The sequence below is a fragment of the Lolium rigidum genome, chromosome 6 (genome assembly GCF_022539505.1).
Source record: "Lolium rigidum isolate FL_2022 chromosome 6, APGP_CSIRO_Lrig_0.1, whole genome shotgun sequence".
NCBI classification, from domain to species: Eukaryota; Viridiplantae; Streptophyta; class Magnoliopsida; order Poales; family Poaceae; genus Lolium; species Lolium rigidum.
The window spans coordinates 23,991,170-24,001,883 of NC_061513.1; positions in this window are offsets into that span (position 1 = coordinate 23,991,170).

The following is a 10,714-nucleotide window of genomic DNA, read 5'->3' on the forward strand; positions in this document are numbered from 1 at the left end:
GGAGAGCATCCGCCATCTCGTCGAGAGTCTTGTCCTGCTTCATCTTCGGGAAGATCATCGAGTATAGCTTCGACAATGCTCCCTTGGTCTTTTGCAGTAGTCCAAGGACCTGGACATTAGACTCAGCGGCAAGTGACAAGGCATCGACTGTGGAGTCCACCCGAAGCTGATGACGACGGCTGACAGTTATATTGGCGGCCTCTGAAGGAGAGACATATCAGTAATCAATAAAGAATCACCAATAAAAAAGCGGGATACCATGGGTTTTTACCTAATAAATCCTTGACGGATTCGCGGAGGACGCCTTCCTTCTTATCGACAGCGATCGCTGCTGCTCGCCTGGCTTCCTGTTCGTCCTTCATCTGCTGCTTCAGCTTCGACAGCTCTCTCTTCAGTGAGGCATTCTCGTTCTTGGCGTCGGAGGCAAGCCTGTTGGCTTCTAACATCTGATCAGCCGAGGTCTTGACGCTCTTCCGAAGTTGGGCGTTTTCAGCCTCCAGTCGGGTAAACTGCTCAGCAAAATCTGCCACAGCATCGACTGTGGCATAAATCGGCTGCGGCAACGAAAAAGGGAGATTCAGTCGATAAAAAAAGAAATTTAGCAAAACAAGGCAACATAAAAACTTACGTGGTCACGAGAAGCCAACGAAGCAGGGGGATCACTGGGAGGAATAACCTTCGGCACCGGAATCTTCTCTACAGCCATCCTGGTAGGAGGCGTTGACTTGGCAGGAGAAGGATCTGATTCCTTAGCCGATGTTGTTCTCTCAGAGACTAACTTGGCCCTCTTCGCGAGAGGAACATCGTCATCATCGGAGCTACTTGAGTATAGTACACAGTTAGCATGCAGGATGACAAGAAATAAATCAAGAAGAAGAGTATAGATGCTCACAGGTCCAGATCATCTTCGTCCACGAAGAAACTTGTTGAACTCTTCTTAACAGGAGAAGGCGGAGGAGTTTCAACGGCATCATTATCTTGGTCGCTGGGACTAGATTCAGCCGTTGTGATGAAATCGTCATCTATCTGCAAGCGGCGCTTGCTCCTGGTAAAAGCGACATCTTCGGCAGTGTCGCCCTCTTGAACATCGCTGTCCTCGAGGACCTGCTGCACGCCTTCAGTTCCTTCAGAATCATCGTCATCATCCTCCGGTTCCACACCACTTTCCGATGAAGGAGGATAGCATCGGACGACGACTGGGGCCTATCAAAAAGAGTAAAGAAGATTGAAAAACGCGACGAAGCAAAAAGAAATGAAAGCATGCGAGGGGCAGTAAGATTACCTCGGACGGGAGGTGGTCGAGATCGTAGGGAGGACGAGCCGATGTCAGGACGATGGTGTCCTTCGTACTGAGGCATGTTAGGCGACGAACCTCGTCCCGAAGCTCATCTGCCGATAGGTCGGCAGAGTTGATCCTTGACTTGTCGCCTTTGCCAGTATAAAGCCATAACTGGTGAGGGCGGGACATCAGCGGCTGCACTCGATGTTGTAGGAACACTGAAACTACTTCGCGTCGCACATCGTCGGCCTCCTGTATTCTTCAAAGTGACTATCTGCTCAAACAGTTCATCGGCTGTCGCCTTTTCTTCGGGAGAAAGGGCGTTTTGCCAAGACTTCTTCTTCTGAGCTACCAAGACATCATCAAAGGGAGGGAGATTTGAACGCCGCCCAGAAATGGCGGAACTCGCAGGTAGAACCACTTGTTGCGCCAGCCCTGGACGGATTCCTTCATTGGGTAGTCGAAGTAGTCGACCTCCTTCCTGACGACAAAGCCAACGCCACCAACAACGGGGGGGGGGCATTACTGTCGTTGTGACGCTTCACATAGAAGATCTTCCTCCAAAGACCCCAGTGAGGCTCAATGCCGAGGAAGGCTTCGCGGACGGTAATAAAAATGGAGAGGTGGAGGATGGAATTTGGGGTCAGCTGCCAGAGCTGAATCCCATAGAAGAAAAGGAGGGAACGAAGGAACTCATGGGCCGGAAGGGAAAGGCCACGAAACAGGAAGGCTGCAAACATGACAGTGAAGCCCTTTGGGGGCTTAGGGCGAGAAACCGAACCTGGAAGACGAATGTCTTCCTCAGATGCGGAGATGAAGCCGAGAGCGCGAAGCTTGCTAATGTCACGGTTGGAGATGGCGGAGGCGCTCCAATCACGGCTAACTTTGGCCGCCTCCGAGGTACTGACGCTTTTCTTCTTGCCCATGGTGAACGGAGCTTCCGGAGAAGAGGCAGAGGAACATGGAGGCTTGAGGGAGAAGATGAGCAGTAAACGAGGTAAAAGATAAAAAAGAGAGCAGGCCCCCTATTTATCCCGTAAGAATTTGTGCCCAATCGTGGCCATAACTCCACAAAGCATCGTGGGGGGTGGAGCAGATCTGACTGTACACGTGGCGCTTGAAGAAGGAGTGGAACCGGCGGCCCATTATTCCCACGTCGTGCGAAAATCGAGGAGACGCCTCGATCGCCACGCGTGCATTGGTCAAGCCCTAAAAACTGCCCGCGCAGAGCTAGGGTGGGCCCGTCAGGTCAAGTCCTGTCAATCGGCCCACAGCAGTTACACGTCAACAGTGACGTCATAAAAAAAAACCTTGAAGCATTCGAAGGAAAAATGAAAAGTTATCGGATGAAGGACTTGAGTCTACGCCCGGTTGCAGACATCCGTACCTAGACTCGGGGGCTACTCCCATCGGGAGCGCTGACGCGCACCCGATAAAATGAAGACTCGACAGAATGAGCAGTCAAAGGAAGAAGGTTTGAGTCTACACTCGGTTACAAGCACTCGCACCCAGACTCGGGGGCTACTCTCATCGGGAGCGCGTGATGCACACCCGATAGAAGTTTTTTGCATTCCAGGATCATGCCCGGGGACTTGATTCTGTGTAGGGTAACGTTGTTTTGCCATCGGCAGTTAACCAACAAAAGTTGGACACGTTACTCATCATCCCTTGCATAAAGAAAATATATCGGATGACCTGTGAAGACCTGCGGAAAACTCGGCAGGGGAGAATATTCGAGTGGTACAACTTGAGTCTACGCACGGATTGCAAGCATCCGTACCTAGACTCGGGGGCTACTCCCATCGGGAGCGCTGACGCGCACCCGATAGAAGAAGATGAAGCAGATTCAAGATGAACAAGGACAATGAAGGAGAAGAACATCAGGAGAAGACATGTTTTAGTCTCTACCCGAACTATCTTCGGCTAGACACTCGGGGGCTACTGACGTGAGCACACCCTTCGGGTAACCGACATTGCTCTATCCTGTATTGACTAATTGGAGGCCCATGAAGACACCCGAAGGCGAGATGGGCCACCTGGACGGCGCACCAGAGGAATCCTTGGCGAGCAAGACAAGGAAGCAGCCGAACAAGGAAAGATTAGATCTAAAAATATTGTAAACCTAGTCGTACTCGGTTAGGACTCTTGAGACCTGGCCTCCTATATAAAGGCCAGGAGAGGGGCTGCCGGGGGACACGATCAATCTTAGCAATCTTAGCCAGCAAAAGCTTAGAGCTAGGTCACCCTAGCAATAGCCATCTCGACGAGATCTCAGCCGAACTGTTCGGCACCCCATTGTAACCCATTATCATCATAATCAAGAACAGACAGGCAGGACGTAAGGGTTTTACCTCATCGAGGGCCCCGAACCTGGGTAAATTGCTCTCCCCGCTTGTCTGTGAACCGATATCTCGTGTCAGCTTGCAGGATTCCATCAACCCTAAGCCCCTATCGGAGGGCATTGGCGAGGAGTACCCTCGACAGCGGATCCCCCGGCAACACCTCCACCATATCGCTCCCCTTCCAACACAACCGAGGCAGAGGAGGAGAAGACAACCGGCCAGAAAAAGGAGGAAAATGAGGAAATTCGAAAAATAACAGAGGGCCGAACGTTGACTCAACCAGGGAAAGAGAAAATGAGAAAGAGATGTCCCAAGATTCGTGCAACACAGGACAACGATCTGACGGACCAAAAAGTTGCTGTTCACCAATTGCAAAACAGCTAGCTGATAAGTAGGAAACCTGTAAAAAAAAGCCAGTTTCTCTAACGCAAAAAGAAAAAAAAATATACAGTACCATGGCTTCACGCGTTGGGAACCCCACTACTCCCTAATCTTCCCGGACCCGTAATCGGTTATGATCGAAAGGAAAATAAATTACAACGAAAGCCCCCGCGCGTCTTGCTTCTCATCATCGATCAAGAAAAACTTGAGTTCGCGCGATCCGATGAGGATGCCGCCGCCACCGCCGATGCTACAGCCCTACGATCCAACCAGAGGCCTGATCTCGTGCTTCACTACGCAGCACGGCGGCGCAGCCGACGACTCCATCTCGGCCGCCACGGACGAGGCCCTCCGCGACCTCCTCGTCGACCATTACGAGGAGGCGTTCCGGCGGTTGCCCGCCGGCGAACCGCCGGCCGACGTCGATCCCGCGGGCCTCTGCCTCGGCCTGCTCGACCCCGTCACCAACATCGTCCTCAACGCCATCTCCCTCCACCCGCAAGAGACGACCAACCCTAGCGCTAGCGTCGGGATGCGCCGCCACGAGAGGAGCAGGGATGAATGGCGCGCCGTCGCCGGCAAGTCCAGCCGCTGCCTCCTCGAGTTCATGCTGTCCTACTTTGGGCTGCTCACCCGGGAGCAGGCCGGGCGGTACCTCGTCTGGGCGCGCGCCGACCTGTCCGTGGCAGTCCTGCTCGTGGAGCACGAGCTCTACGCCGCCCGGCCCGCGCCGCCCGACCCTCGCTCCGGGAGGACGCGCAACTCCCTCAGGATCGCCGCCACGCACGGGAGCCACCCTTCGCCGGACCGCCTCGTCTCCGTCGCGACCGCGTGGCTCCCCCAGCGACGGCTCGAGATGCTCGCCCCCGTTTTACTGTCCAGGACGTCCCAACCTAATTCTGGCTTGAGTAGGTTCACTGTGCATGACATCAAGACCTTCCTTCACGCGCTCCGACACAAAGACGACGCCGCTGCCATGTTGCGGCTTGAAGAAAGTACTGGATTGGAACGCAATTCGACCTATACGGACCTTGGAGAAGGCCGGATCGCCATCACCACCATCGTCCAACGAGCCGGCGACTACATCGCCTCCCTACGGCGTCCTGAAGAAACGAAGTCCATGTTATCCTCCTACTCCACGCACGCCAGCAGCACGGTGACTGTACTGCCGGCGCCGTGCACCACGACGAAGCCGCACCCGCACGACTCCCCTTGCACGTCCTCGCAGTGCATCGACGCCGACGCCAGCACATGCCCGTACGTCAAATCACTGGAGATGTCCCTTTACGGCACAATCCATGGGTTCTACCTCAGGGCGCTCGCCATGCTGCCCAGCCACCACATCCGCGGCGTCCTCGTCGCCGGCCACTGCTACGGGCCCCTGGACCCGGTCTCCAACATCGTCCTCAGCGCCCTTTGGTTCGACGCCAACTTCCCGCTCCCACCGGCCGATCAACTGACGAAATCGCATGACATCCTCGACACGCTCACAATGCTCCGAGCCGTGTCCCGCTCCCTGCGCGGCCTCGTCGCTCTCCTCCACGCCACCTCCGACCAGCAGCTGTCGCTGCACGACATCCTCAAGTACCTGTGCTACGTGCAGGGCGACCTCGCTACCATGCTACAACCACATTTACACCAACGACGACCCGATGACAGCTCTCCCAATCCCTTTGAGGCTGCCGCCACCGCCGCTCAGCACCCGCAAGCATCTGCCATGGCAGCATTTTTTGTGTCCCTGGCACCGACGAAGCTGGACCGGCTCCGGGCGCTCATGGTGAGTGCCAGCTCCAACAACACGGCGCTCTCTCAGGAGTCCTTGACCCAGATACATAGCATCCTCAGAGAAGAAACCTCGGCCATGAAGATCAAGCCAGCGTTACAGCCTCCCATACTTTGCGGGACGGCGTTGAGCATTCTCAGGAGGAAGAGGGACGCCTATGCTCTACAGCAGACCTACATTCGTGGCAGGATCGAACAAGCGTTGCAGGAATAGCGAGAGAACATCCGTCGGAACCTAAATATGATCTTGATTTCGTATGTGGCGTGGCCGTAGCTGCTCACATGGATCAGTGCTACCATGTCAATTTCATGGCGTCTACCAAATCGAGGTTCAAGAACACGCTCTTCTTTGCCGAACTTTGGTTGGTGTACAAAGATCAGTCAAAACCATCTATATGTTGCCCTCTGCCCCAACCGTATGATATGGGTAAGCTACTACTCTTGCTAGCTAACCTTTTTTTTGTTTAGTCTTTGACCTGCATAAATAATTATTTTGGTGCCCATTTCTTCTGAAACTGTTTTGCTAATCTGGTTCTGCGAACAGGTCGTTGTTACTATGGCCAAGACTCCGCACGTAAGATCGCGTATCCGGATGATTTTGCCGACTACTCCTCGAGCGACATCACTAGAGGCGGGTTAAATGACACCGAAGGCGTACTTGACACCGACTTCATGTACTTCGACTCTGAGAGGGACGTGGAGCTGGCCAAGGTCTTGCGAAGGATGGCGAAGAAAGAAGACGTGATGCAAATGTCATTTACCGGAGTTCGTGCATGCGCCTACTCGTCATCGTCGATCACGACGAAATCTAACGCATGCGCCTACTCGTCATCGTCGATCACGACGAAATCCGGTACCGGCCACGACCAGTTGGGAACTGGTGGAACATACGCCGGTGCCGCCGGCGGTGGTGGAGGTGGAGCCGCCCACGACAGCGGAGTAGCGATGGCTGCACCGGTCGGCCCACCTTCGAGACGAGGACGATGAGCCTCTCGACCTCGTCGTCTGTCATCGTCGTCGGGTATTTGAACTTCCGGCCCTCCGCCATGGTCGCCTGCTATTCGTGGAAAATGCAGGTGACGAAGTCGTCGCTGTCATCCTTGGCCTCCTTGTTGTGGTAGGCCAGCGCGTCGCTGTCATCGTCGTCCTATGGAGGCGCCGGCGGCTCTCGTGTTCAACGACGAGGCGGCGTTGGATGGTCAAACAAGAAGTCACTATCGCCGAGGAAGCCAGCCTTCCTCCTCGAATCCTCTTCGGTCTTGCGCCAGGTGCGCCAGCTGTCGGAGTCGACGACGAAGGAGGGACCAGTGCGGAGGTCCGGCAGTAGGTACCGCCACTTGCGCCGGATCTCGGCGCTCCTGACTGGCTCACGCAGAGGCACGGGCGGGACAGGCACCCGGAGGTGGCTGAGCTGCCAGGCAGGTGCACTTCCCGCCAGCCGGCGCACGGCATCCAGTTCTTCTGGGTGAGCCGTGCCACCTCGACGGGCATCGGCACCCGTGCGTCCGCTCCGCCTTCTTGGTGCCGCTGTCGGATGCCTCGGAGTCGTGCTTCTTCTTTCCCAAGGTCATGCGGTGACGCGCGACGGTGAGAGGTGGGACTGGAGGTGTCGCTGGTGTGGGCAATGGCAGGGACGATGCCGGTCGACTTTTAAGGCCAGGCGCGCGCGGAACACAATCCCAATGATGGCGGCGCAGAAGCCCAGTTACCGCTCGCCTGTGCGCGTGCAGAAGAGGCAACCGCGACGCTTGGGGCGTCCGCGCAGCATCCGTCGTGATGCATCCCAGGCGCAAATATGAGCCGCGTTTGCGTCTCCACAGATCATCTGGTCAATATGCGTCGGGCCGCTGGACCTAATTCCTGACGCATTTTAGACCCGTACGGACACAAACAATTTCTGAGCGTTCGTTTACGTCGCCCCGTTGAAGATCCCCTTAAAAATAGGAATATCTAACAGAACCCCGTGTACTATGAAAAAATATATAGGCAATCGAATGTGCACATTCTCAGTAACATGCATACAAGTTACATGACCTCCTACAGTTTACAGCACAATGTTACAGAACACTCTGAAGCTAAAAATATTATTTGGCTGATTTTGTTAGACAGGTCCCGCCACCCTTGCATGTCACCCTGCCGCCAGGAGCTGAGGCGGCATGGCCCTCACCTTCCGTCTCCACGCAACGGCGATACTGCCTGGACTAACGTGCCGCCACAGGCTATGGTGGCAGGACATGCCGCCACGGGCTCTAGCGGCAAGTGCCACGTGTCGCCTGGCAGGTCTTGCCGCCACTATGCGGTGGTCTTTTTTGGCAATTTCATTCGTAGGTGGTCTTTTTTGACAATTCATTGGGGCAGGTGGTCCTTTATGTCAAAATTTCGGTGAGGGTGGCATGGCCACCTCCAAGATCTCAAAAGAGCACAACACCGATGGAAGCACCACAGGAGAATCCCCACGCAACTCATGTGGCTCTGGCGTGATCTGTAACATCGAAGCCAATAACTTGTCTATGTCCTCGAGTCAGCCGACATAACATGCTGCGGCGACTGGCAGGGGCTGCCACGAGGAGACAAACAATTGTAGAGATGTTCTTCCTCAATCACGGATGAGTTCTTCTCAGTGGAGCCAAGTGGAAGCGAAGCCTGCACGGTGGCGAGCTTCCGAAGAGAGGACACAAAGAGACAAATATATAGCGTTAATTTAGGGGTCAAACATATTAGCAAACTAAGTTAAATAAGTGGTAGCAACATCTTTTCTTGGTCTTGAGAGTATTTTCAGTCGCGTTCCCCAAAGCGTCTCCCAAAAGTTTTTGGGGCGCGTTGGATATATTTTCGTCCCGCATGTCCCAAAGGCTCTTTCCGTCCGACGCGGTCCTATATGTTGTCCGGCATTCCCGGCTCATCCCTGCTCTACAGGGGACGCTCTGGGGACGCCGAACAGAGCGAGAATCGAGGCGGGAAGTGGCGGGCCCGATATGTCATTGACACACGAACAAGTTTGGGGGGTGCGCATTTGGGGAACGCGACTGGGTAGCGACGCCCCTCAAACGCGGCAGGAAGAAAACACGTCTTTCAAACGCTCGATCCGAAGCGCTTTAGGAAACGCTTTGGAGGATGCGACTGGAGATGCTCTGACACTGAAGGAGCGCGCCACATCAATAATCCACATCGCTCTCTTGCTTGAGTCGCGTCGTAATAAAAAAACAATTCCTATATATTTCTAGTGTTGGAATAAAATACAAATTTATTCATTGAAAGAAAGAATGGCATATCATTTGTTGGTTGTGAACCATGACAGTCGAGTACTCGACCAAACTTCACTAGTTGAGCATGGTTCGTTATTAATTAGTGACCTTTGATCCTAATCGACGAACCTTCTTCCCTTGTTGATTGACTTGACTTAGTTCTTCTACTTGTTTATTTTCTTCATCGATCTAGTCCCGATCTCAGATCTCTAGTTTAAAAATCAACAGACAGTTTTTCCTAAAAGTTTGGAGAAGCATGCAGAATCCGGTATGAAGATCCATCTAGGCACTTGCCATCCAGAGAGAGCCCAGTCCAACGTGTAGAGAAAAGAACCTATCCTGCACTGCTGGCCCATCTGAACGAGTCCATTACCCATTGGAATTCGGAACACACTCCGGATTCCTAGTCGGTAAAGTTGAGCGTGAACCCAAATAAATATTGTTCTAGAGAAAGAGAAGTTCACGATAGATCGATCCGATGCAGATGCCGCCGCCGCCGATGCTCCAACCCTACGACCCCACGAGGGGGCAGATCTCGTGCTTCACCGTGAACGACCACGCCGGTGACAACACGATCTCAACCGCCACGGCCAAGACTCTCCACGACCTCCTTATCGACCTCTACGAGGAGGCGTTCCGGCGGCTGCCCGTCGACGACGTGCCGGTCGACGTCGACCTAGGAAAGCTCGTCGACCAAGGCGGCCTCTCCCTCGGCCTGCTCGACCCCGTCACCAACATCCTCCTCAACACGCTCTGCCTCCTCCCAAACGGTTTCGAGTCGAACCCTAGCACGCAGGACACTTCTGGTAACAGCAGCTTGAGAGTGCCGTCGTCGGGCCGCCGCGGCAAGAGAAGCAGGGATTCATGGCGCGACGTAGCGTGGAGGTCCAGCCTGGGCCTCCTCGAGTTCATGCGCGCCTACTTCGGCCTGATCACGCAGGAGCAGGCCGGGCGGTACCTCATCTGTGCGCGCGCCGATCTCGCCACGGCCGTCCTCCTCGTCGAGCACGAGCTCTACGCCGCCCGGCCAGCGGCCCCCAACCCTCGCTCCGGGAGGACTCGGATCTCCCTCCAGCTCGCTGCCAAGCACGTTAACTACCCTTGGCCGGACCACCTCGTTTCGCTCGCGACGTCATGGCTACCCAGGGAGCGCCTCGAGATGCTCGCTACCGTTCTGCGCAACGAAGGCCGCAGTAGTAGGCTCACCGTCCACGACGCCAAGACCATCCTCTACGTTCTCCGCTGCAAGGACGACATCTCCGCTACGACGACCATCTCGCCGTTGCAGATGCTGGAAAAAGGCTTAGAACCTGTAGTCGAGCACACTACGACCTGCGCGGATCTCGGACATGGCAGGATCGCCTACACCACCGTAATGATCGTCCAACGAGCGGGCGACCACCTCGCCTCCCTCCGGCGTCCTCAAGACCTGAACTCCACGGATATCGGCACCACGTTGTGCCCACCGCAAGACTCCCCGTGCGCGTCCATCCGGTCTTTGGACGCCGATGAAGCCGCGTGCCCGTACGTTCGGTCACTAGAGATGTCGCTCTACGGCGCCGTCCATGGCTTCTACCTCAGGGCGCTCGCCATGCTGCCCAGCCACGCCGCGCGCCACCACGTCCGCGGCGTCCTCCTTGCCGGCAATTGCTACGGGCCCATGGACCCCGTCTCCAACATTGTTC